Here is a 26,778-nt window from a genome sequence, read left to right as displayed (position 1 = left end):
GACCTGGATTCTCTTCTGAAAGAGGCTTTATTAGGCAATTACATCTTTCTTTGTACAAACATGAGGGAGTATAATGACATGAACCTGGATGGCATAGCTTACTATACATTAAAAGGTATGATATAGAATATGGGGCCAGACACGGTGGTTCACGCCTGTAATCCCAGCACTTTGGGAGGCCGAGGCAGGCAGATCACTTGAGGTCAGGAGTTTTGAGACCAGCCTGACCAACATGGTGAAACCCTGTCTCTACTAAAAATACAAGAATTAGCCAGGCATGGTGATACATGCCTATAATCCCAGCTACTTGAGAGGCCGAGGCAGGAGAATTGCTTGGACCAGGGAGGTTGCAGTGAGCCAAGATGACACCACTGCACTCCAGCCTGGGCAACAGAGCAAGACTGACTCAAAAAAGAAATCTGTAAAATAAAAATATGGGTCCCAGGCTACAGACCTGTACAGCATGGTCCTGCACTGAATACCATGGGCAAGTATAGCACAATGGATAGTTTTACATATCCAAATGTATTTACATATCCAATTTACATATCCAAATACATTTTAACATGGAAACGCTACAATAAAATAAGCTATTAAGTTATGAAACTGCTGTTGTATATGTGATCTATCATTGACCAAAATATTGTTATGTGTGCTGAGTAGGGAGGTGGGTCTGAGTGGGTAGGTGGGGCTGAGGCGGGTCCAGGTGAGGGAGGTGGGGCTGACTGGAGAGGTGGGGCTGAGGTGGGGCTGAGGTGGGGCTGAGTGGGGCTGAGGTGGGTCCAGGTGAGGGCCGTGGGGCTGATTGGGGAGGTGGGGCTGAGGCGGGGCTGATTGGGGAGGCGGAGCTGAGGCGGGGCTGAGTGGGGAGGCGGGGCTGAGTGGGGAGGCATGGCTGAGGCAGGGCTGAGTGGGGAGGTGGGGCTGAGTGGGGAGGTGGGGCTGAGTGGGGGAGGTGGGGCTGAGTGGGGAGGTGGGGCTGAGTGGGGAGGTGGGGCTGAGGTGGTGCTGAGTGGGGAGGCGTGACTGAGGCAGGGCTGAGAGGGGAGGCGTGACTGAGGAGGGGCTGAGTGGGGAGGTGTGACTGAGGAGGAGCTGAGTGGGGAGGCATGGCTGAGGCATGGCTGAGGCGGGGCTGAGTGGGGAGGTGGAGCTGAGGTGGGGCTGAGGTGGGGCTGAGTGGGGAGGTAGGGATGAGGTGGGTCCAGGTGAGGGCCGTGGGGCTGAGTGGGGAGGCGGGGCTCAGTGGGGAGGCGGGGCTCAGTGGGGGAGGCATGGCTGAGGCAGGGCTCAGTGGGGAGGCGGGGCTCAGTGGGGAGGCGGGGCTCAGTGGGGAGGCGGGGCTGAGTGGGGGAGGTGGAGCTCAGTGGGGAGGTGGGGCTGAGGTGGGGCTGAGTGGGGAAGCGTGACTGAGGCAGGGCTGAGTGGGGAGGCGTGACTGAGGCAGGGCTGAGTGAGGAGGTGTGACTGAGGCAGGGCTGAGTGAGGAGGTGTGACTGAGGAGGGGCTGAGTGGGGAGGCAGGGCTGATGCGGGGCTGAGTGGGGAGGTGGGGCTGAGTGGGGAGGTGGGGGTGAGGTGGGTCCAGGTGAGGGCCGTGGGGCTGAGTGGGGAGGCGGGGCTGAGTGGGGAGGCGGGGCTGAGTGGGGAGGCGGGGCTGAGTGGGGAGGCGGGGCTGAGTGGGGAGGCATGACTGAGGCAGGGCTGAGTGGGGAGGTGTGACTGAGGAGGGGCTGAGTGGGGAGGTGTGACTGAGGAGGAGCTGAGTGGGGAGGCATGGCTTAGGCGGGGCTGAGTGGGGAGGTGGGGCTGAGGCGGGGCTGAGGTGGGGCTGAGGTGGGGCTGAGTGGGGAGGTAGGGATGAGGTGGGTCCAGGTGAGGGCCGTGGGCTGAGTGGGGAGGCGGGGCTGAGTGGGGAGGCGGGGCTCAGTGGGGAGGCATGGCTGAGGCGGGGCTGAGTGGGGAGGCGGGGCTCAGTGGGGAGGCGGGGCTGAGTGGGGGAGGTGGGGCTCAGTGGGGAGGTGGGGCTGAGGTGGGGCTGAGTGGGGAAGTGTGACTGAGGCAGGGCTGAGTGGGGGGAGGTGTGACTGAGGAGGGGCTGAGTGGGGAGGCATGGCTGAGGCGGGGCTGAGTGGGGAGGTGGGGCTGAGTGGGGAGGTGGGGGTGAGGTGGGTCCAGGTGAGGGCCGTGGGGCTGAGTGGGGAGGCGGGGCTGAGTGGGGAGGCGGGGCTGAGTGGGAAGGCATGGCTGAGGCAGGGCTGAGTGGGGAGGTGGGGCTGAGGTGGGGCTGAGTGGGGAGGCGGGGCTGAGGCATGGCTGAGGTGGGGCTGAGGTGGGGCTGAGTGGGGAGGCAGGGCTAAGGTGGGGCTGAGGCGGGGCTGAGGCGGGGCTGAGGCGGGGCTGTGGCAGGGCTGAGGCAGGGCTGTGGCAGGGCTGTGGCAGGGCTGAGTGGGGAGGTGGGGCTGAGGTGGGTCCAGGTGAGGGCCGTGGGGCTGAGTGGGGAGGTGGGGCTGAGTGGGGAGGTGGGGCTGAGTGGCGAGGTGGGGCTGAGTGGCGAGGTGGGGCTGAGTGGGGAGGTGGGGCTGAGTGGCGAGGTGGGGCTGAGTGGCGAGGTGGGGCTGAGGCAGGGCTAAGGTGGGACTGAGTGGGGAGGTGGGGCCGAGGTGGGGCAGAGGTGGGGCCGAGGTGCGGCCGAGATGGGGCCGAGATGGGGCCCAGGTGGGGCGGAGGCGGGGTGGAGGCGGGGTGGAGGCGGGGCAGAGTGGGGAGGTGGAGAAGAGGCGTGGCTGAGGTGTGGCTGAGGCGTGGCTGAGGTGGGGCTGAGTGGGGAGGCAGGGCTGAGGCAGGGCTGAATGGGGAGGTGTGACTGAGGCGGGGCTGAGTGGGGAGGTGAGGCGGGGCTGACTGGGGAGGTGGGGCAGAGGCGTGGCTGAGGTGGGGCTGAGGTGGGGCTGAGTGGGGAGGTGTGACTGAGGCGGGGCTGTGTGGGGAAGCATGGCTGAGGTGGGGGTGAGTGGCGAGGTGGGGAAGAGGCGTGGCTGAGGTGGGCCTGAGGTGGGGCTGCGGCAGGGCTGAGGTGGGGCTGAGGCAGGGCTGAACCAGGGCTGAGTGGGGAGCTGTGACTGAGGCGGAGCTGAGTGGGGAGGTGGGGCAGAGGCGTGGCTGAGGTGGGGCTGAGTGGGGAGGCGGGGCTGAAGCAGGGCTGAGTGGGGAGGCGGGGCTGAGGTGGGGCTGAGGTGGGGCTGAGGTGGGGCTGAGGTGGGGCTGAGGTGGGGCTGAGGTGGGGCTGAGTGGGGAGGTGTGGCTGAGGCAGGGCTGAGGCAGGGCCGAGGCGGGGCTGAGGTGGGGCTGAGTGGGGGAGGTGGGGCTGAGTGGGCAGGCAGGGCTGAGGCAGGGCTGAGGTGGGGCTGAGTGGGGAGGTGGGGCTGAGTGGGGAGGTGGGGCTGAGTGGGGGAGGTGGGGCTGAGTGGGGAGGCAGGGCTGAGGCAGGGCTGAGTGGGGAGGTGTGACTGAGGCGGGCTGAGTGGGGAGGTGAGGAGGGGCTGAGTGGGGTGGTGGGGCAGAGGCATGGCTGAGGCGGGGCTGAGTGGGGAGGTGAGGAGGGGCTGAGTGGGGTGGTGGGGCAGAGGCATGGCTGAGGTGGGGCTGAGAGTGGGGGAGGTGTGACTGAGGCGGGGCTGAGTGGGGAGGTGGGGCAGAGGCATAGCTGAGGTGGGGCTGAGTGGGGAGGCGGGGCTGAAGCAGGGCTGAGTGGGGAGGTGGGGCTGAGGTGGGGCTGAGGTGGGGCTGAGGTGGGGCTGAGGTGGGGCTGAGGTGGGGCTGAGGTGGGGCTGAGGTGGGGAGGCGGGGCTGAGTGGGGAGGTGTGGCTGAGGCAGGGCTGAGGCGGGGCTGAGGTGGGGCTGAGGTGGGGCTGAGTGGGGAGGTGGGGCTGAGTGGGGAGGTGGGGCTGAGTGGGGAGGTGGGCTGAGTGGGGGAGGCGGGGCTGAGTGGGCAGGCGGGGCTGAGTGGGCAGGCGGGGCTGAGGCAAGGCAAGGCTGAGTGGGCAGGCGGGGCTGAGGCGGGGCTGAGTGGGGAGGTGGGGCTGAGTGGGGGAGGCGGGGCTGAGTGGGGAGGTGTGGCTGAGGCAGGGCTGAGGCGGGGCTGAGTGGGGAGGCGGGGCTGAGTGGGGGAGGCGGGGCTGAGTGGGGGAGGTGGGGCTGAGTGGGGGAGGTGGGGCCCAGTGGGGAGGCGGGGCTGAGTGGGGAGGCGGGGCTAAGGCGGGGCTGAGGCGGGGCTGAGGCAGGGCTGAGGCAGGGCTGAGTGGGGAGGTGGGGATGAGGTGGGTCCAGGTGAGGGCCGTGGGGCTGAGTGGGGAGGTGGGGCTGAGTGCGGAAGTGGGGCTGAGTGGGGAGGTGGGGCTGAGTGGGGAGGTGGGGCTGAGTGGCGAGGTGGGGCTGAGTGGCGAGGTGGGGCTGAGTGGCGAGGTGGGGCTGAGTGGCGAGGTGGGGCTGAGTGGGGGAGGTGGGGCTGAGTGGTTGAGGTGTGGGGCTGAGGCAGGGCTGAGTGGAGAGGCGGGGCTCAGTGGGGAGGCGTGGCTGAGGCAGGGCTGAGTGGGGAGGTGGGGCTGAGTGGGGAGGTGGGGCCGAGGTGGGGCCGAGGTGGGGCCGAGGTGGGGCCGAGGTGGGGCTGAGGTGGGGCGGAGGTGGGGCTGAGGCGGGGCTGAGTGGGGAGGCAGGGCTGAGGCAGGGCTGAGTGGGGAGGCGTGACTGAGGCGGGGCTGAGTGGGGAGGCATGGCTGAGGTGGGGCTGAGTGGGGAGGTGGGGGGAAGAGGCGTGGCTGAGGTGGGGCTAAGGCGGGGCTGAGTGGGGAGGCAGGGCTGAGGCAGGGCTGAGTGGGGAGCTGTGACTGAGGCGGGGCTGAGTAGGGAGGTGGGGCAGAGGCATGGCTGAGGTGGGGCTGAGTGGGGAGGCGGGGCTGAGGTGTGGCTGAGTGGGGAGGTGGGGCTGAGTGGGGGAGGTGGGGCTGAGTGGGGGAGGTGGGGCTGAGTGGGGGAGGTGGGGCTGAGGCGAGGCTGAGTGGGGAGGCGGTGCTGAGGTGAGGCTGAGTGGGGAGGCGGGGCTGAGGCGGGGCTGAGGCGGGGCTGAGGCGGGGCTGAGGCGGGGCTGAGGCGGGGCTGAGTGGGGGAGGCAGGGCTGAGTGGGGGAGGCGGGGCTGATTGGGGGGGAGGCGGGGCTGATTGGGGGAGGCGGGGCTGAGGAGGGGCTTAGTGGGGAGGCATGGCTGACGTGGGACTGAGGTGGGGCTGAGTGGGGAGGCGGGGCTGGGGTGTGGCTGAGTGGGGAGGTGTGGCTGAGGCAGGGCTGAGGCAGGGCTGAGGCGGGGCTTAGTGGGGAGGTGGGGCTGAGTGGGGAGGCGGGGCTGAGGAGGGGCTTAGTGGGGAGGCATGGCTGAGGTGGGGCTGAGGTGGGGCTGAGGTGGGGCTGAGGTGGGGCTGAGGTGGGGCTGAGGTGGGGCTGAGTGGGGCTGAGTGGGGCTGAGTGGGGGGCTGAGTGGGGCTGAGTGGGGAGGTGTGGCCGAGGCAGGGCTGAGGCAGGGCTGAGGTGGGGCTGAGTGGGGGAGGTGGGGCTGAGTGGGGGAGGTGGGGCTGAGTGGGGGAGGCGGGGCTGAGTGGGGAGGCGGGGCTGAGTGGGAGAGGCGGGGCTGAGTGGGAGAGGCGGGGCTGAGTGGGAGAGGCGGGGCTGAGTGGGGAGGTGGGGCTGAGTGGGGAGGCGGGGCTGAGTGGGGAGGCGGGGCTGAGTGGGGGACGTGGGGCTGAGTGGGGAGGCGGGGCTGAGACGTGGGGAGGCGGGGCTGAGACGTGGGGAGGCGGGGCTGAGAGGGCCATGGGACTGAGCAGGGAGGGCCACTGAGGGGGCTTGGGTCTGATGGGAGAGAGCAGAGGAGGCAGGCATTGATCTGAGGGAGAGGTGGTCGGAGGGAAGCGTGGGTCTGTGAGGGACATGGGCTTAAATGGATTAAATTTCTATTCCAAAAGCAAATCAATTGGCAGAATAGATTTTTAAAACATAGGATCAAACTATATACTCTAGAAGAAACTCAAAATTTTAGGACAAGTAGTTTAAAAGTAGATAGTCCATGGAAATTGTAACCAAAAGAGCTGTGATATTTATACTAGGATTAGACAAAATAAAATTTAGTCAAAAACTGACAAAAGATAAGACATTAAATATCGGCATACCCTAGATATTGCAGAGCTTCGGTTCCAGACTACCCCAATTAAGCAAATAACCCAATGAGTGACAAAAATTGTTTGAATTCCTAGTGCCTATAGAATGTTTACACTGTATTGTAATCTATTAGGTCTACAATGGCATTCTGTCTAAAGAAAATGTATATACCCTAATTTTAAAATACTTTATTATCAGAAGAGCCATCAGCAAAGGAAAATCTCTTTGCTGGTAAAAGTCTTTCCTTGATGTTGACGGCTGACTGATTAGGGTAGTTATAAGGTTGGAGTTGCTGTGACAATGTCTTTTTCTAAAGGCAAAAATGAAGTCTGCTGCACTAATTGACGCTTCCTTTCCCGAAATATTTGTCACATTATGCTGTTTGATAGCACATTACCCCTAGCAGAACTTATTGCAAAACTCAGTCAATTCTGTAATCCTGCCACTGCTTTAATTAAGTATGTGTATACAATATTCTAAATGCTTTGTCATTTCAACAATGCTCCCAGCATCTTCATCAGGAGTAGAATCCATTTCACCAGACACCTTTCTTTGCTGATCCATAAAAAGCTACTCATTTGTTAAAATTTGTTAAAATTTGTCAGGGGATTGCAACAATTCCATAACATTCAAGCTCCAATTCTAATTCTAGTTCTCTTGCTATTTCCACCACATCTGCATTTACTCTCTCCACTGAAGTCTCGAATCCCTTAGTCATCCAGAAGGGTTGAAATCAATTTCTTCCAAAACTCCCAATAACGTTAGTATTTGGCCCTCATCCCATGAATCGTAGATGTTTCTAATGGCATTAAACCCTCCCAGATTTTCAATTTACTTTGTCTACATTCTTTGTAGGAATCACTATGGCAGCTATAGCTTTATTAAATATATTTTGTGAACGGCAAGACTAGAAAAAAAATCAGAATTACCCCACAATCGGTGGGACGCAAAACGGATGTTGTGTTGGCAGGTAGAGGCACAACAATCTCTGTATATATCTCCAACAAAGCTCTTGGGATATCAGGTGCACTCTCAACAATCAACAAGCAATATTTTCATAGAAATCTGTATTTTCTGAGCAGTGGGTCTTAACAATGGAATTAAAATATTCAGTGAGCTATTATTTAAAGAGATACACTGATATCCAAGCTTTCTTGCTCCATTTACAGAACACTTGCAGGATAGACTTAGCTTAAATCTTAAGGGCCCTAGGATTGTTGGAATGGTAAATGAGCACAGGCTTCTCCGAACATCACCATCTGCACTGTCTCCTAACAAGAGAGTCAGCCTGTCCTTTAAAGATTTGAAACCAGCTATTGACTTCTCTCTAGCTATAAAGGTCCACATCCTCTTTCAATAGAAGGGTATCTTTTCTATGCTGAAAATCTATAGTGTAGCTACATGATCTTGGTAAGTCTGGATAACTTGCTGCTTCACCTGGCATTTGTTATGGAGATGGCTTCTTTCCTTCAACCTCGTAAACCAATCTCTGGTAGATTCCATGAGAATGTTGTGGCTGGTTGACCCACACCATCAAACTTTTCTCCATATCAACAATAAGGCTGTTTTGTTGCTTTCTAATCATTTGTGTGTTTACTGAGGTAGTATTTGAATTTTCAAGAACGTTTCCTTTGCATTCATGATTTGGCTAAAAATTAGTGCAACAGGCAGGGTGTGGTGGCTCACACCTGTAATCCCAGCACTTTGGGAGGCCAAGATGGGCAGATCACAAGGTCAGGAGTTTGAGACCAGCCTGACCAACATGGTGAAACCCTGTCTCTACTAAAAATATAAAAATTAGCTGGCTATGATGGTACATGCCTGTAATCCCAGCTACCCAGGGGGCTGAAGCAGAATTACTCGAACCCGGGAGGCAGAGGTTGCAGTGAGCTGAGATCACGCCACTGCACTCTAGCCTGGGTGACAGAGTGAGACTGTCTCAAGAAAAAAAAAAAAGTCTGGAAGCTCGGCCTGTTGCACTATCTCAGCTTTCAACATGCCTTCCTCAGTAAGCTTAATCATTTCTAGCTTTTGTTTTCAAGTTAGAGATGTGCAATTCTTCCTTTCACTTGAACACCTAGAGGCTGTTGTAGGATTACTAATTGGCCTAATTTCAATATTGTTGTTTCTCAGGGAACAGGGGAGGGCTGGTGCTGAGGAGAAAGAGACTGGAAAACCACCAGTCAGTGGAACATTCAGAAAATACTTATCGAATGTTCGTCATGTTATCTGGTCACAGTTCATGGCTCCCGAAAACAATTATAATAACATCAAAGATCACTGACGACAGACCAGTAAAACAGGTAAAATAATAAAGTATGAAATATTGTAAGAATTAACAAAATTTGACCCAAGGACATGAAGTGAGCGTGTGCTGCTGGAAAAATGCGCCCGTGAACTTGCTCAAAAGGGATGCCACCAACCTTGAATTTGTAAAAAATGTAATATCTGCAAAGTACAATAAAGTGAGGAATAAAATGAGGTAATCCTTTCTTGATAAATGGGTCAAATCATGAAAAATATAACATGTGTAATGGTTCATTTTAGGTGTCAACTGGATTGCATTAAGTAGTACCTCGACTGCTGGTAAAGCATTTTGTGGTGTATCTGAGGATAATCCTGGAAGATACTAGGATTTGAATCAGTGATTAAGGAAGTGCCACCACTATGGGCAGGCACAATCCTACTGGCTGAGGGCCCAGATAGAAGAAAGCAGAGGAAAGGTGAATTTGGTCTCTTTCTCTTTTATGGAGCTGGGACACCACTTTTTTTCTCCCCTTTGACATCAGAGCCCCAATTTCAGTGGTCTTTGAACCCTAGGACATTCACCAGTGGCTCCCTGGGCTTCAGGCTTTCAGCTTCAGGCTGAGAGAGAATATATTGGCTCTCAGGGCTTCATGTATGGACTGAGCCATGCTACTGGCTCCCTGGTTCTCCAGCTTGTAAATGGCATATGGTGGTACTTCTCAGCCTCTATAATTACACGAGCTAATGCTCCTAATAAATCCTCTCACATACACATACATACATACACACACACACACACACACAGGTTCTGTTTTTCAGAACCCTAATAGATTTTGGTAACAGGAGTAGTTCTAGAGGAACAGGAATCTAAGTATAAGTTTTCTGAGCTGGTTGATTGCTTTTGGGGTTTCTAGATTGTCTCCCTAAGATTAGACTTGAAAACATTGAGGACTATTTACAGTAATACAGAGAACAATGATAGTCCATGGCAATTATTTATAGAGATGTACAAGACATCTGCAATCACACTCTACTCAATGACCCACAGGTAGTGAGGAAATTGGTGACTCTGCATGTGATACTTTTGAACATTAGTGGAAAACTAAAGAATATAATTAGTTGATTGGTGGCACCTAATGTTGCCAGACAGTGTTAAGGAAAGAAAAGGATGAGCTCATGGGTGAAATTCCAGGATCAAGCAATGCATGGGTGTGTTGGGAAGGAGAATCTTATGTCCTGCAGCCACAGGGCTAAAAGTGCTGAAAATCAAACACAAGTGACACGAAGCACCACGAAAGGAGAAAAAAGATAAGTTGGACTTCATAAAAATTGGAACATTTTTGCATCAAAAGAAACTACAAGGAGAATCAGAAAGCAACCCACAGAATGAGGAAAATATTTGCTAGTCCTATTTCTGATTAAGCCAAATTCGACAGAATTCCATAAAATAGTTTATTGGATTACATACATGGGAAGGCCAAGACATTAGACTTAATTCCAAGTTGTCTTCAAAAACGTCCTTTTTTCTTGTATCTCTGCATTTTATAGCTTGCTTTTTGTCCCAGCATTTACATTGGTGGAAAATATGACCATGGGACAGTTCAAGACTCAAGGTCATTAATACATGAAGTTCTCTAGACCTTCTGATATCCACTGAGTAGAGGGACTGAAAAGAACATTGACAGACACTGTTATGCTTTTATCTGCCTTTGGACCATCACGTGTCCAAAGGCATAAGAAACTGGTTGTCTACCCTGGGTCAAAACTGCAATCCAGTATTGCTGAACTTTAAGGTCAGGTAACTACTGCCTTTCCCAGTGAAAAGGAGCATTTCCACAAAGCAACATACAGGGGGCAGGAAAAAGTAACTTAAGTCAACTAGGAGACCCCATAAGAAAATGGTATTTATTAGTACATATAATAGATGCAAGGTGTTAGAATTGTCTTTAGAAGACAGGTTTATCTAACAATTTCATATTTAAACACTTTGCAAACACCAGTATCTGAATCATTGCACCATTTTCCTGATGAGGGTTTAATATCCCAGGCCTACATTTACCTGGGAATATGGCTATAGATGGGGACATCGATTTGTGATGCTGATAAAACCACCGCTTCTAAGTAGTCGTTATTCTGTTCCTAGTGTGTTATTGGCCCTTCGATTTCCCACAGTGGAGTCGAGTTTCAGATGTAGCTTTTAATAAGAATTTAAAGATAGTCAAGCCTGTAATCCCAGCACTTTGGGAGGCTGAGACGGGCGGATCACGAGGTCAGGAGATCGAGACCATCCTGGCTAACACGGTGAAACCCCGTCTCTACTAAAAAATACAAATAAAACTAGCCGGGCAAGGTGGCGGGCGCCTCTAGTCCCAGCTACTCCGGAGGCTGAGGCCGGAGAATGGCCTAAACCTGGGAGGCGGAGCTTGCAGTGAGCTGAGATCCGGCCACTGCACTCCAGCCTGGGTGACAGAGCCAGACTCCGTCTCAAAAATAAATAAGTAAATAAAAATAAAAATAAAAAATAAAAAAAGAATTTAAAGATAGTTTGGAGAATCATAAAGTAAGAACAAACCAGAAAAAGAACTTAAAACTACCCAATGTGGCCATGCTCAGGGCTCAGTTTCACTCACTTCACATATATTTACTGAGCACTGACTATGTATTAGGTGAGTGCAAAAGTAATTGTGGATGAGCAATTGAATTGGGCAGCCTCTCTTGACACCACTGCACTGAGTGCTTGAGGACCTATTTCAACAGATGGTTGGGGTTAGTGTGTGTCATCCCATTCGAGTGGGGATTAAGAGAAGGCAGGTTGCCTTGCTGGAGCTGTGTGGTCTTCAAGTGAGAGTTGCAGGCAATAGAACTACTTTCCTTTTTGAGAAAAGGGAGGAATTCATTTTCATCAGCCATAAGAAAAGCAGGTTTTTTGTTTTAGTTTTTTCCAGGATGGCTGGCAAAATGGCCGAATAGTAACAGCTCCAGTCTGGAGCTCCCAGTGAGATCAACGCACAAGGCGGGTGATTTCCGCATTCCCAGCTGAGGTACGTGGTTCATCTGGGTTAGACAGTGGGTCCAGCCCACAGAGAGCAAGCCGAAGCAGGGTGGGATGTCACCTCACCCGGGAAGTGCAAGGGATCCGGGAACTCCCTTCCCTAGCCAAGGGAAGCCGGGAGGGACTGTACTGTGAAGAATGGTACATTCTGGCCCAGATACTACACTTTTCCCATGGTCTTTGCAACCCACAGACCAAGAGATTCTCTTGGGTGCCTACCACACTAGGGCCCTGGGTTTCAAGCACAGCCCTGGGCAGGCAATTGGGCAGACATCAACCTAGCTGCAGTTTTTTTCATACCTCAGTGGTGCCTACAACACCAGCGAGACTGAACCAGTTCACTCCTCTGGAAAGGGGGCTGAAGCCAGGGAGCCAAGTGGTCTAGCTCAGCAGATCCCACCCCCTGCCAAGAGCCCAGCAAGCCACTGGCTTGAAATTCTTACTGCCAGCACAGCAGTCTGAAGTCGACCTGGGAAGCTCTGGTGGAAGGAGCAGCATCCACCATTACTGAGGCTTGAGTAGGCAGTTAACCCCTCACAGTGTAAACAAAGCCACTGGAGAGTTTGAACTGGACAGAGCCCACCACAGCTCAGCAAAGCCACTATAGCCAGACTGCCTCTCTAAGATTCCTCCTCTCTGGGTAGGGCATATCTGAAAGGCAGCAGCCCCAGTCAGGGGCTCAGATAAAACTCCCATCTCCCTGGGGACAGAGGACCTGGTGAAAGGGGCAGTTGTGAGCCCAGTTTCAGCAGACTTGAAAGTTCCTGCCTGCCAGCGATGAAGAGAGCAGATCTCCCAGCACAGCACTTGAGCTCTAAGGGTCAGAGACTGCCTCCTCGAGTGGGTCCCTGACTCCTGATGCCTCCTGACTGGGAGACACCTCCCAGCAGAGGCCAAGAGACACCTCATACAGGAAGAGCTCTGGCTGGCATCTGGTGGGTGCCCCTCTGGGACGAAGCTTCCAGAGGAAGGAACAGGCAGCAATCTTTGCTGTTCTGCAGCCTCTGTGGTGAAACCCGGCAAACAGGGTCTGGATTAGACCCTCCAGCAGACCTGCAGCAGAGCATTCTGACTGTTGGAAGGAAAACTAACAAACAGAAAGGAATAGCATCAACATCAACAAAAAGGACGCCCACACAAAAAACCCATCCAAAAGTCGCCAGCATCAAAGACCAAAGACAGATAAATCCACAAAGATGAGAAACAAAAAAACAGAGCAAAAAGACTAAAAATTTCATAAACCAGAATGCCTCGTCTCCTCCAGAGGAACACAACTCCATGCCAGCAAGTGAACAAAACTGGATGGAGAATGAGTTTGATGAATTAACAGAAGTAGGCGTCAGAAAGTGGGTAATAGAAAACTCCTTCAAGCTATAGGAACATGTTCTAACCCAACACAAGGAAGCTAAGAATCTTGGGAAAAGGTTAGAGGAATTGCTAACTAGAACAGTTTAGAGAAGAACATAAATGACCTCATGGAGCTGAAAAACAGCATGAGAACTTCATGAAGCATATACAAGTATCAATGGCTGAATTGATCAAGCAGAGGAAAGGATATCAGAGATTGAAGATCAACTTAATGAAATAAAGTGTAAAGACAAGATTAGAGAAAAAATGAAAAGGAACAAACAAAGCCTCCAAGAAATATGGGATTAGGTGAAAGACCAAACCTACGTTTGATTGGTATGCCTGAAAGTGACTGGCAGAATGGAAACAAGTTAGAAAACATTCTTCAGGATATTATCCAGGAGAAAGTCTCCAGCCTAGCAAGACAGGCCAACATTCAAATTCAGGAAATACAGAGAACACCACAAAGATACTCCTTGAGAAGAACAAGCCTGAGACATAATCATCAGATTCATCCAGGTTGAAACGAAAGAAAAAATGTTAAGGGCATTCATAGAGAAAGGCCAGGTTACCCACAAAGGGAAGCTCATCAAAACAGTGGATCTCTCTGCAGAAACCCTACAAGCCAGAAGAAACTGGGGGCCAATATTCAACATTCTTAAAGCAAAGAATTTTCAACCCAGAAATTCATATCCAGCCAAACTAAGCTTCATAAGTTAAGGAGAAATAAAATTGTTTACAGAGAAGCAAATGCTGAGATTTTTGTCACTGCCAGGCCTGCCTTACAAGAGCTCCTGAAGGAAGCACTAAATATGGAAAGGAAAAACCAGTACACCAGTCACTGCAGAAACATACCAGATTGTAAAGACCACCAATACTATGAAGAAACTGTATCAACTAATGGGCAAAATAACCAGCTAGCATTATAATGACAGGATCAAATTCACACATAATAATATTAACCTTAAATGTAAACAGGCTAAATGCCCCAATTGAAAGACACAGAGTGGCAAATTGGATAAAGAGTCAAGATCTATCAGTGTGCTGTATTCGGAAGACCCATCTCAAGTGCAAAGACACACATAGGCTCAAAATAAAGAGATGGAAGAATATTTACCAAGCAAATGAAAAGAAAAAAAAAAAAAGCAGGGATTGCAATCATAGCCTCTAATAAACGAGACTTTAAACCAATAAAAATCAAAAAAGACAAATAAGGGCATTACATAGTGTTCAAGGGATCAATGCAACAAGAACTAACTATCCTAAATATATAGGCACCCAATACAGGAGCACCCAGATACATAAAACAAGCTCTTAGAGACCATCAAAGAGACTTAGACTCACACACAATAATAATGGGAGACTTTAACACCCCACTGTCAATATTAGACAGATCGACGAGACAGAAAATTAACAAGGATATTCAGGACTTGAACTCAGTTCTGGAACAAGCAGATCTAATAGACATCTACCGAACTCTCTACCCCAAATCAACAGAATATACATTCTTCTCAGCACCATATCATGTTTATTCTAAAATTGACCACATAATTGGAAATAAAAGACTCCTCAGTAAATGCAAAAAAATGGAAATCATAACAGTCTGTCAGACTACAGTGCAATCAAATTACAACTCAGGACTAAGAAACTCCCTCAAAACTGCACAACTACATGGAAACTAAACAACCTGTTCCTGAGTGACTACTGGGTAAATAACGAAATTAAGGCTAAAATAAATTAAGTTCTTTGAAACCTATGTGAATGAAGACACAATGTACCAGAATCTCTGGGACACAGCTAAAAGCAATCTTCAGAGGCAGATTTATAGCACTAAATGACCACAGAAGAAAGCAGGAAAGATCTAAAATTGACACCCTATCATCACAATTCAAAGAACTAGAGAAGAGCAAACAAATTTAAAAGCTAGCAGAAGAAATAAGATTAGAGCAGAACTGACAGAGACAGAGACAAGAAAACTACCCCCCACCCACAAAAAAAAAAAAAAAAAAAAAAAACCGTGAAGAAAACAAAAAAAAATGAATCCAGGAGCTGCTTTTTTGAAAAGAACAAATAGACAACTAGTCAAACTAATAAAGAAAGAAAAATCGAATAGATACAATAAAAAATGATAAAGGGGATATCACCACTGATCCCACAGAAATACAAACTACCATCAGAGAATACTATAAACACTTCTATGCAAACTAGAAAACCTAGAAGAAATGAATAAATTTCTGGACATATACACCCTTCCCAAGACCAAACAAGAAAGAAATTGAACCCCTGAATAGACCAGTAAGTTCTGAAATTGAGGCAATAATAGCCTACCAACCAAAAAAAGACCAGGACAAGACAGATTCACAGCCAAGTTCTACCAGAGGAACAAAGAGGAACTGGCACCATTCCTTCTGAAACTATTCCAAACAGTAGACAAAGACGGACTCCTCCCTAATTCATTTTAGGAGGCCAGCATCATCCTGATACCAAAACCTGGCAGAGACATGACAAAAAATTCAGGCCAATATCCCTGATGAACATCGATGCAAAAATCCTCAGTAAACCACTAGCAAACCAAATTCAGCAGCACATCAAAAAGCTTCTCTACCACGATCAAGTTGGCTTCATCCCTGAAATACAAGACTGGTTTAACATATGCAAATCAATAAACGTAATCCATCAAATAAGCAACCAATGACAAAAACCACATTTTCATCTCAAATAGATGCAGAAAAGGCCTTCGATAAAATTCAAGAGTGCTTCATGCTAAAAACTCACTAAACTAGGTATTGATGGAACATCTCAAAATAATAAGAGCTATTTATGACAAACCCACAGCCAATATCACACTGAATGGGCAAAAGCTGGAAGCATTCCTTTTGAAAACTGGCACAAGACAAGGATCTCTTCTCTCACCACTCCTGTTCAACATAGTATTGGAAGTTCTGGCCAGGGCAATCAGGCAAGAGAAAGCAGTCAAGGATATTCAGCAGTCAAGGATATTCAAATAGGAAGAGGGGAAGTCAAATTATCTGTTTGCTGCTGACATGATTTTATATTTTAAAAAAGCCCATTGTCTGTCTCAGCCCAAAATCTCCTTAAGCTGATAAGCAACTTCAGCAAAGTCTCAGGATACAAAATCAATGTGCAAAAATCACAAGCATTCTTATACACCAATAATAGGCAGAGCCAAATCATGAGTGAACTCCCATTCACAATTGATACAAAGAATAAAATACATTGGAATACATTTAAAAGGGATGTGAGAGACCTCTTCAAGGAGAACTACAAACCACTGCTCAAGGAAATCAGAGGACACAAATGGAAAAACATTCCATGCTCATGGATAGGAAGAATCAGTATCATGAAAATGTCCATACTGCCCAAAGTAATTTATAGATTCAGTGCTATCCCCATCAAGCTACCATTGACTTTCTTCACAGAATTAGAAAAAACTACTTTAAATTTCATATGGAACCAAAAAAGAGCCTGTATAGCCAAGACAATCCTAAGCAAAAAGAACAAAGCTGGAGACATCACACAACCTGACTTCAAACTATACAAGGCTACAGTAACTAAAACAGCATGGTACTGGTATCAAAACATATATAGACCAAAGGAACAGAACAGAGGCCTGAGAAATAACACCACACATCTACCACCATCTGATCTTTGACAAACCTGACAAAAACAAGTGGGGAAAGGAATCCCTATTTAATAAATGGTGTTGGGAAAACTGTATATGCAGAAAACAAACTGGACCCCTTCCTTGTACCTTATACAAAAATTAACTCAAGATGGATTAAAGACTTAAACATAAGACCTAAAACCATACAAACTCTAGAAGAAAACCTAGGCAATACCATTCAGGAGAGGCACAGGCAAACACTTCATGACTAAAACACCAAAAGCAATGGCAACAAAAGCCAAAATTGATGAATAAGATTCAATTAAACTAAAGAGCTTCTGTGCAGCCAGAGAAACTATCAGAGTGAACTAGCGACCTGCAGAATGGGAGAAAATTTTTGTGATCTATCCATCTGACAAAGGGCTAATACCCAGAGTCTACAAGGAACTTAAATTTACAAGAAAAAAAAAGTCGTCAAAAAGTGGACAAAGGATATGAACGGACATTTCTCAAAAGACCACATTTATGCAGTCAAACATGAAAAAAAGCTCAACATTACTCATTAGAGATATGCAAATCAAAACCACAATGAGATACCATCTCATGCCAGTTAGAATGGCAATCATTAAAGTCAGGAAACCACAGATGATAGAGAGGATGTGGAGAAATAGAAATGCTTTTAAACTGTTGGTAGGAGTGTAAATTAGTTCAACCATTGTGGAAGACAGTGTGACAATTCATCAAGGACCCAGAACCAGAAATACCATTTGACCCAGGAATCCCATTACTGAGTATATACCTGAAAGATTAGAAATCATTCTAAGACACATGCACACGTATGTTTTACTCTGGCACTATTCACAATAGCAAAGACTTGGAACCAACCCAAATGTCCACCACTGATAGACTGGATAAAGAAAATGTGGCACATATACATCATGGAATACTATGCAGCCATAAAAAGGATGAGTTCACATCCTTTGCAGGGACATGGATGAAGCTGGAAACCATCATTCTGAGCAAAACATTGCAAGGACACAAAAACCAACCACCACATGTTCTCACTCATAGGTGGGAATTGAACAATGAGAACACATGGACACAGGGCGGGGAACATCACACACCAGGACCTGTTGTAGGGTGGGGGGCTGGGGAAGGGATAGCATTAGGAGAAATACATAATGTAGATGGATTGATGGGTGCAACAAAACCAGCATGGCACTTGTATATCTATGTATCAAACCTGCACGTTCCGAATGCATATCCCAGAACTTAAATTTAAAAAAATGTGGTTTTCGCATTGTTGGAATTTGCTGTGTGATATGAGAATGCATTCTTAAATATATTATATATCATTTTAATGGGCATTTCTCACTATGTATTTTACTAGTGACTTACTACTTGCTGTTTGTTTTAGACTAGAAATTATATTAGACAAAAAGCAAATTCAAGTGATTTTCTTATTCAAATATAAAATGGTTTGTAAAGCAGCAGAAAGACACAACATCAAAAACTCATTTAGCCCAGGAACTGCTAACTAATATACAGTGCAGTGGTGGTTCAAGAAGTTTTGCAAAGACAAGAGTCTTGGAGATGTAGTGGCCGGCCATCGGAAGCTGACAAATACCAATTGAGAGCAATCAAAGCTGATCCTCTTACAAGAAGTCGCCAAAGAACTCAACATCGACCATTCTACAGACATTTAGCCTTTGAAGCAAATTGAAAAGGTGAAATAAGTGGTACCTCATGAGCTGAGCAAAAAATCAAAAGAACCATGATTTTGAAGTTTTGTTTTCTCTTATCCTATGCAACAACAATGAACCATTTCATGATTTGATTGTGACATGCAACAAAAAGTGAGGGTTTTTTTTGATATTTCTCTTTTTTTTGTATGCTTTTCTTCTTTTTTTAAATTATACTTTAAGTTCTAGGGTACATGTGCATAACGTGCAGGTTTTTTACATATGTATACTTGTGCCATGTTGGTGTGCTGCACCCATCAACTCGTCATTTACATCAGGTATAACTCCCAATGCAATCCTTCCCCCCTCCCCGTGATAGGCCCCTGTGTGTGATGTTCCCCTTTCCGAGTCCAAATAATCTCATTGTTCAGTTCCCACCTATGAGTGAGAACATGTGGTGGTTGGTTTTCTGTTCTTGAGATAGTTTGCTGAGAATGATGGTTTCCAGCTGCATCCATGTCCCTACAAAGGACACAAACTCATCCTTTTTTATGGCTGCATAGTATTCCATGATGTATATATGTGCCACATTTTCTTAATCCAGTCTGTCACTGATGGACATTTGGGTTGATTCCAAGTCTTTGCTATTGTGAATAGTGCCGCATGGTACTGGTACTAAAACAGAGATATAGACCAATGGAACAGAACAGAGTCCTCAGAAATAATACCACACATCTACAGCCATCTGATCTTTGATAAACCTGAGAAAAACAAGAAATGGAGAAAGGATTCCCTATTTAATAAATGGTGCTGGGAAAAGTGGCTAGCCATAAGTAGAAAGCTGAAACTGGATCCTTTCCTTACTCCTTATACGAAAATTAATTCAAGATGGATTAGAGACTTAAATGTTAGACCTAATACCATAAAAACCCTAGATGAAAACCTAGGTAATACCATTCAGGACATAGGCATGGGCAAGGACTTCATGTCTAAAACACCAAAAGCAACGGCAACAAAGCCAAAATTGACCAATGGGATCTAATTAAACTAAAGAGCTTCTCCACAGCAAAAGAAACTACCATCAGAGTGAACAGGCAACCTACAGAATGGGAGAAAATTTTTGCAATCTACTCATCTGAGAAAGGGCTAATATCCAGAATCTACAAAGAACTCAAACAGATTTACAAGAAAAAAACAAACAACCCCATCAAAAAGTAGGCAAAGGATATGAACAGACATTTCTCAAAAGAGGACATTCATACAGCCAACAGTCACATGAAAAAATGCTCATCATCACTGGCCATCAGAGAAATGCAAATCAAAACCACAATGAGATACCATCTCACACCAGTTAGAATGGCGATCATTAAAAAGTCAGGAAACAACAGGTGCTGGAGAGGATATGGAGAAATAGGAACACTTTTACACTGTTGGTGGGATTGTAAACTAGTTCAACCATTATGGAAAACAGTATGGCGATTCCTCAAGGATCTAGAACTAGAACTACCATATGACCCAGCCATCCCATTACTGGGTATATACCCAAAGGATTATAAATCATGCTGCTATAAAGACACATGCACATGTATGTTTAAAAATTGAGTTTTATACGACAACTGATGAGGACCAGCTCAATGGTTGGACCGAGAAGCTCCAAAGCACTTCCCAAAGCCAAATTTGCACCAAAAAAGGTCGTGGTCACTGTTTGGTAGTCTGCTGCTGGTCTGATCCACTACAGCTTTCTGAATCCCAGCAAAACCATCACATCCGAGAAGTATGCTCAGCAGACCTATCAGATGCACTGAAAACTGCAATGCCTATAGCAAGCACTGGTCAACAGAAATGGCCCATTTTTTCTCCACAATGCCCAATCGCACGTCACACAACCAGCGCTTCAAAAATGGAAGGAATTGTGCTACAAAGTTTTGACTCATTCGCCATATTCACCTGACTTCTCGCCAACCAACTAGCACTTTTTGAAGTGTCTTGACAACTTTTTGCAGGAAAAATGCTACCGCAACCAGCTTGATACAGAAAATGCTTTCCACGAGTTCACAGAATCCTGAAGCATGGATTTTTATGTTACAGGAACAAACGTATTTCTCATTGGCAAAAATGTGTTGGTTGTAATTGTTCCTCTTTTGATTAACAAAGAGGTGTTTAATACTAGGGAGTTTTTCTCGGTGTGGTAGAGTTCAAAGAATCAGAAACTAGTTATGAAAACACTATGAAATAAGTGAATAAATCAAATAATTACCAATAGTGACAATTCTTAAACTGAAACAAAGGGTTGAGAAGGAGACAGATAATGGAAACTGGGAAGCTACGTTGAATAGAGTGACACAGGGATGAAGACCTCACTGAGATGAGACTGAAGCTAAGAACCAAATGATAGAGGGGGTGACTTGGTGCTCTGAGGAACCTCTGCTCAGACAGGTACAATTCTTGGTGTGACTCAAGTACTTTCCTAAAGGAGAACTTGGCAAGGACATGGTCATATTGTTGTGGGGGGAGGGGGAGTGAGTCTCAGGAGACCCTATTTGGAGCCAGTGCCTCTGCTGGACTTCTCCCAGGACCTGGGAGAAGTAATCCAGAGCCAGGAGATGAGACTTAGCAGTGTGACTTAGATTTGCCCATGCTCTTAACCGTGACACCTGCTTCTGGTTCCAGAAATGTAGTGTCACACTTAAATGTGCTCGCCCCCTACACATTACACCTAAAAACAGTAAAAGTCCCCCCCTACACATTACACCTAAAAAACAGAAATGTTGAGAAAAAGTAAGTTGTCTAGGGACCTAGACCCCAGGACTCAGGAGATGACTAGGCAGTGAGTCCTCTGGATCTTTTTGCCTCCTGTGTATCCTGGACTGGGAACTGAGGAGGCTCATGACCTAGAAACACTGGTGGGCACAGTCAGCAAAACAAAGCAAACAAAGGTGGAAAAACAGGATGAGGTGGCTCTCTCTGGGCAGGAGAGTCATCAAACATGGCTAATGAAAAATGTAAGATGGTGCAGCCACATTGAAAAACAACGAGGCAGTTTAACAAGTTAAACATACACTTATCCTAGGTCCCAGAAGTTCCATTCCTAGACAACCACCCAAAAGAAAACTGTAGGTTCACAGAGACTCCTACACAAGTGTTCATTGTACCATTGCTACTCGTAATAGCCAAAAACTAGAAACAATCTAAATTCCATTCACTGGTGGATAGAGAAACAGAATGTGGTACATCCATACAATGGAATAAATACTTCTCAATAAGAAGGAGCAAACTATTGGTACAGGCAGGAACAAAACTTAACCACAAATATTTTATCAAGTGAAAGTCAAATATTTAAAAAATTGTTTGACTGGATTTTTATAAGATTTCTGGAAAAGGTGAAGCTTTATAGACAAAGTAGGTTAGAGGTTACTTAGAGCTGGTGTTGGGAGCAGGGATTGCCTGCAGACGGGCAGAGAATTTTTTTCGGGTGATGAAAGTGTTTCAAAACGAGATTGTAGTTATAGGGCCAAAAAGGGAAACCTTACCTCTTTATCCTTTGAAGTTTCGCTAAAAATGAACAACAACAAAAACACACTATGAGGAGAAAAAAGGGATATAAATTTATTTTTATGTGTATAGCATGGAAGAATTGCAGAAGAATCATGACCCAATAACCCAGGTGAGGTCCAGGTGCTTATACACCTCACTTCACGAGAGAAAGGGAGCTGGGGAAATAGGCGGTATGGGAGTCAATGGTTTTCAGGAGAGATGAATGGACCTGGGAGGCAGAGACCATCCTGTAGTCTCTTTACTTTGGATGTTGGGAGCACAGAACAAATAACAATTTGGGACTAAGTTGGTTTAAGGCTGTAGATGTTGGTGTTTAAGTTTCAGTCTCTTCCTCTGTCTGTTACATAAGTTCGAATCTCCTTTGTTAATGAAATTTCAGGGGAGAGATTGAAAGCAATTGGGTTCCTCTTTGTGAATCTAGTTTCAAGGTAGATTAGGAAACTTCAGAAAAGAGCCTAATCCTGCACCTTCTCTGGAGACAAAGGAGAGGTGGGAGGAGGAGACGAAGGAGAGGTGGGAGGAGGAGAGGGGTATGGTAGGGGAGACCCTGAGGCTGCTGTCTGAGTTCAGCCTGTCAAAGCACCCTACCTTGGGGTATCATTTTCCACTTTGTATGATTTTTGAGCCTTAACATAGGGATGATTGTAGAACTCTAGACATTTGCTAAAACTCATTGAACTGCATGTTAAAACTTGGTGAGTTTCATGATACGCAAATTACTTCAGTAAAGGTGCTGGCAAACAGCAGTAAGTATTCTTGTTACTGTTCCAATAGTCTCAGCATTTGTCTAACTTCCTGAGGCATGAAAACCAGGAATGCAGATAATTCTAGGCATGAGGAGCTACATGGCAGATTTCATTCGGTCTCGGGGGTGGGGGGTGGGGGGTGCCCTGGGGCTGAGAGAAGGATCTGCTCATGTCTTGAGTGGGTCCCAATTAGTCCCAACTGCTCTCTTGGATGCTGGGTGTCTCCTCTTTTCCTACAGTTCACACACTTAGAATACCCAAGGCTAGGAGAGGAGAAAACTAGGGGTGCTGACAGCAGTGAGCTTTTCAGTATTAAAGGGCAGCTGTGTTTTCTGAAGTTGGAGTGTCTTCAGCTGTGGCTTATCCCCCTCTTCAGCAAGCACAGGTCCCATGGCATGGATTCTGAGGAAGACCTTGGTGAAGAATGCACACTCCTAGCTCAGGCCAAACTCTGCAACCTTAGCAAAGCTGGATATTCAATCTGTTGCACTCTTCTCATCATGTGTTACAACCTACAAATGGCAGAGCCGTTGGCAGTCAAATACCTGATGTTTTTCCCTGGTGTAATCCATGCCCCAGACAGACAGGAAATTCTCCCTTGGTCTTCTAGGCTAGTTTGGGAAGGTGTTTACCCCTGGGACCAGGGGCTTCAAAATTCAGCAACAATTACTGATATAATTTTGATATTTGTGCATTCCAAATCCCAGGCAGAAATGTAATCCCTAGTGCTGGAGGCAGGGCCTGGTGGAAGGTGATTGGATCATGGCTGGGATCCCTCATTAATGGCTCAGCACCATCCCCTTGTTATTAGTTCTTGCTGTGAGTTCATGGGCCATCTGGCTATGTCAAGTGTAGCACATGCCCCCTCACTCTGTCTTGCTCCCACTCTTGTGGTGTGAGACACAGGCTCCCCGCTTACCTTCTGCTACCACTGTAAGCTCCCTGTGGCCCTCCCCAGAAGCAGATGCCAGCACCATGCTTCATGTCCAGCCTGAAGACCATGGGCCAATTGAACCCCCCCTTTTTTTTTTTTAAATTACCCAAGTCTCGGGTATTCTTTCATCATGATGCAATTGCCCTAACTGTATCACTCCCATGTCCTAGTTTCAAAAACGGCTCTTTAGTCCCAGCCCAGGGAAACATGTGAAGATATAGCCTCACAAAGTCAATGTGAACTCTTATTCTTGCATGCCTGACTTTAAAAAAGTGTAAAAAGTAAAGTTTCTGAAATAAATCATAAATGTTAGAAATGATAGTTTCTTTTAAAGACTAACTTCCTTCAAGCCTCCTTGCTTTATGCTAATAACTTTAAGCCCTATGCTATACAGCTGTTAGACATGCTCACAGGCATGTAATACATCCTATGTCCTTGTACCTTAACCAAGATATGTGTGTTGGACATGCTCATAGGCATGTCCAAGCTCACAGCCTATGCCCCTTATTTGGGAATATTACTTTTCTATCTATTTTTAAAAGTTTGAAATTAGCCAATCAGGTTTTAATTCAGATTGTGAGGTCTGGCTCCAGCCAGTGGAGAAAGGATACAGCAATAGGGACCTCATGCATAAGGAATAAATATTCTGATGTCTCTTTATTCTACGTGTGCCGCCCTCACCATTGTTCCATCCGCAAGGGGTACCCTTTCTGCAGAAAGTAAAAATTGCCCTGCTGAGAGCACTTTTGGTCTGAATACTGATTTTTCCTTGCGGCAGAAAGAACAAAACATTTTGCATTTCTAACACTAGGAACACTGATTTCCACATAAAGGATACTCAGTAAATATTTCTGGAACTGAATTTCAGGTAGAGTATTAATCCTAACCTCTGGCAAAGGTGGCTTCAATCTTGTGAATGCTTAAGCCTTAATGAGATTTAAGAATTTTTCCCAGGAACAAATACTGTTTTTCATGTGTTCTAGTTATTCGCCTCAGTGAACACCATGACAATTACATAACCCAGCGTTCCCGCCCCATCAGCCTGAACTACAGAAGGCGGTGGATTTCATTCATACCCCACCGAGGACGGGGGCCACGATCAGCCTGACAAACTCTTGTCTGCTCAGTGCCCCTTCCTCCTCCCTCTCCTGCTCTGCTGTAGAGCCCAGGAGGGCAGCCCTCTTCAGCCCTGGGTACTGCCTTCTCTACCTGCTGCCTTCCAGCTGGGCTTGGCCACTTTGAGGCACTGCTGAGAGCAGAAAGGGAAGCTGGAGTACGCATGCCTTTCTTCCCTTCTCTGGGGGACACAGCAGCTTCCATCCCCCAAGTCATCCTGGCTGCCTCTCTCAGGCCCTCCGTAGTTGCTGCTTCCTCTAGGGTGCCCGGGCTCTGCCCCCAGCATTGCCTCTGCTTCTCCAGCCTAGGAGGGTAGCGGCTTCCTGGGTTTAAAAGCCTCTGGGTTGCTTCGTTGTTCCCTACTGGCTTCGAGGTATTCCCACCATCTGATGACACATCCTGTTTAAATAAGCAGCATGGATATTTATATCCTGGTTCATGACTGATGCTGTTCCCTCCAGATGTCCCTGGTCACCTCTGAACCTCCTCAGGGCTGCCACCCTGCACCCGTCCACAAGCCGCCAAGCGTGAACTCTCCCTGTGGCCACCCTGCCGGCCTGCTGTGCTGCTGTGTTCTGTGACTAGAGGGTTTGTCACTCAGCTGGGCATAGCTGTACTCTGCTGAGGAAGGGCCTGCTGTTAGTCCCAGCCCTGAGGGGAAGGATGACAAATGCTTTGCTGCTCTGTTTGAGTGCAAGGTGGGCCTCTCAGTTTCCCACTGCAAAAAAACAGTGTTGGATGCAACCTTTAATAAGGATTTAGAAAGTTTGGAAATCACAGAAAATAACAGCATAGAATAACTTAAAAACCCCACTGTGCTGATGCTTAGAGCTCAATTTCATTCATTCCACAAGTATTTATTGAACACTGACCACGTACTAGGGAGCTTTTCTAGGTGTGGTGATTAGTTTTGGAGAAGCCAGTCAATAAATATGAAAATACACCACAAAATGAGTGAATAATTCAGGCAATAGCTCTGGTCACAATTGTTCTGAAGAAACTAAAACAGAGGAGTGAGATGGAGAGACAGTGGGGGACTGGGGAGCTACTTTGATTAGAGTGACACAGGGACAAAGGCATCACCAAGAAGGTGAGATTGAAGCCAAAAACCAATGATGAGAGAGGGGGTGACAGGAGGCTCTGGACAACCTCTACACAGGTAGGTACAAGTCTCTATGTGACTCCCACATTTTCCTAGAGAAGAACTTGACAAGGACATGGCCATCTTGTTACAGGGGCAGGGAGTGAGCCTCAGGAGATCTCAGTTGAGTCTGCACCTTTGCTTGGGATGCAGGACCTGGGAGAGGTGGCTCAGAGCAGCATGAAGGCCTTGGCCGGGGGGCACGGGGGAGGCCTGGGAGTGAGGGGCGGTGAGCAGCCCCAGAACACTGACTATTATGAGAATGACCCGCTGCTATGGCCTCCCTTTGCCCCGTGCAATGGATGGAATCTTTCCATCCCCATCAAAGCCATATATGAAGCCTTGACCCCCAAGGTAATGCTGTTTGGTGGTGGGTCTTGTGGATGTGATTGGGTCGTGAGGGTGGAACCCTCATGAATGGGATTAGAGCTACTCTTAGTCCATTTATTGTTGCTATAAAAGAGAACTTGAAGCTGGGTAATTTCTAGAGAAAAGTGTATTCCGCTCACAGTTCTGCTGGCTGGAAGTTTCAGGTTTGGGCTTCTGGTGAGAGCCTCAGGCTGCTTCCGAGCATGGAAGAAGGTGAAGGGGAGCTGGTGTGTGCAGAGATGGCCTGGTGAGAGGGAAGCAGGAAGGAGGGGAGGGGCCAGGTTCTGTTTAACAACCAGCTGTCTTGGGAACTAATAGAGTAAGACCTTACCCCTCCCCAGAGAGGGCATTCATGTATTCATGAGGGGCCAACCCCATGACCCCAAACCTCCCATTAGACTCCACCTCCAACAATGCAGGTCATACCTCAACATGGAATTTGGAAGGGACAAACGTCCAAACTATACTAGTGCTTCTGATAAAATAGCCCCCAGGAGATCTCATGCTTGTTTCACCACATGAGGACAGTGAGAGGACAGCTGTCTATGACACAGGATGCAGGCCCCTGCCAGACCCTGAATCTGCCAGCACCTTGATCTTGGACTTTTATCCTCCAGATCTGTGAGATGTTTTTTGTTAAGACACCCAGTCTGCAGTACTTTGTCATAGCAGCATTAATGAACTAGATTCCCAGTCAGAAGGCGTGGTATTAGCCAGCCTTTGGGGGCATTTTGAGAACCCTGAAAGGTGATCTTTT

The 26,778-nt window shown here is 47.9% G+C and overlaps 1 protein-coding gene across 1 annotated transcript in view; it reads right to left on the bottom strand.

Moving 5' to 3' along the window:
• Window positions 1-26,778, bottom strand: part of LOC126963008 (aldo-keto reductase family 1 member C3) — a 194,549-nt gene that overhangs the window by 102,074 nt on the left and 65,697 nt on the right. The gene's annotated exons all lie outside the window — the stretch shown is intronic.

Source organism: Macaca thibetana, chromosome 9 (genome assembly GCF_024542745.1).
Source record: "Macaca thibetana thibetana isolate TM-01 chromosome 9, ASM2454274v1, whole genome shotgun sequence".
NCBI classification, from domain to species: Eukaryota; Metazoa; Chordata; class Mammalia; order Primates; family Cercopithecidae; genus Macaca; species Macaca thibetana.
This window is presented reverse-complemented; position numbering and strand designations above follow the sequence as displayed.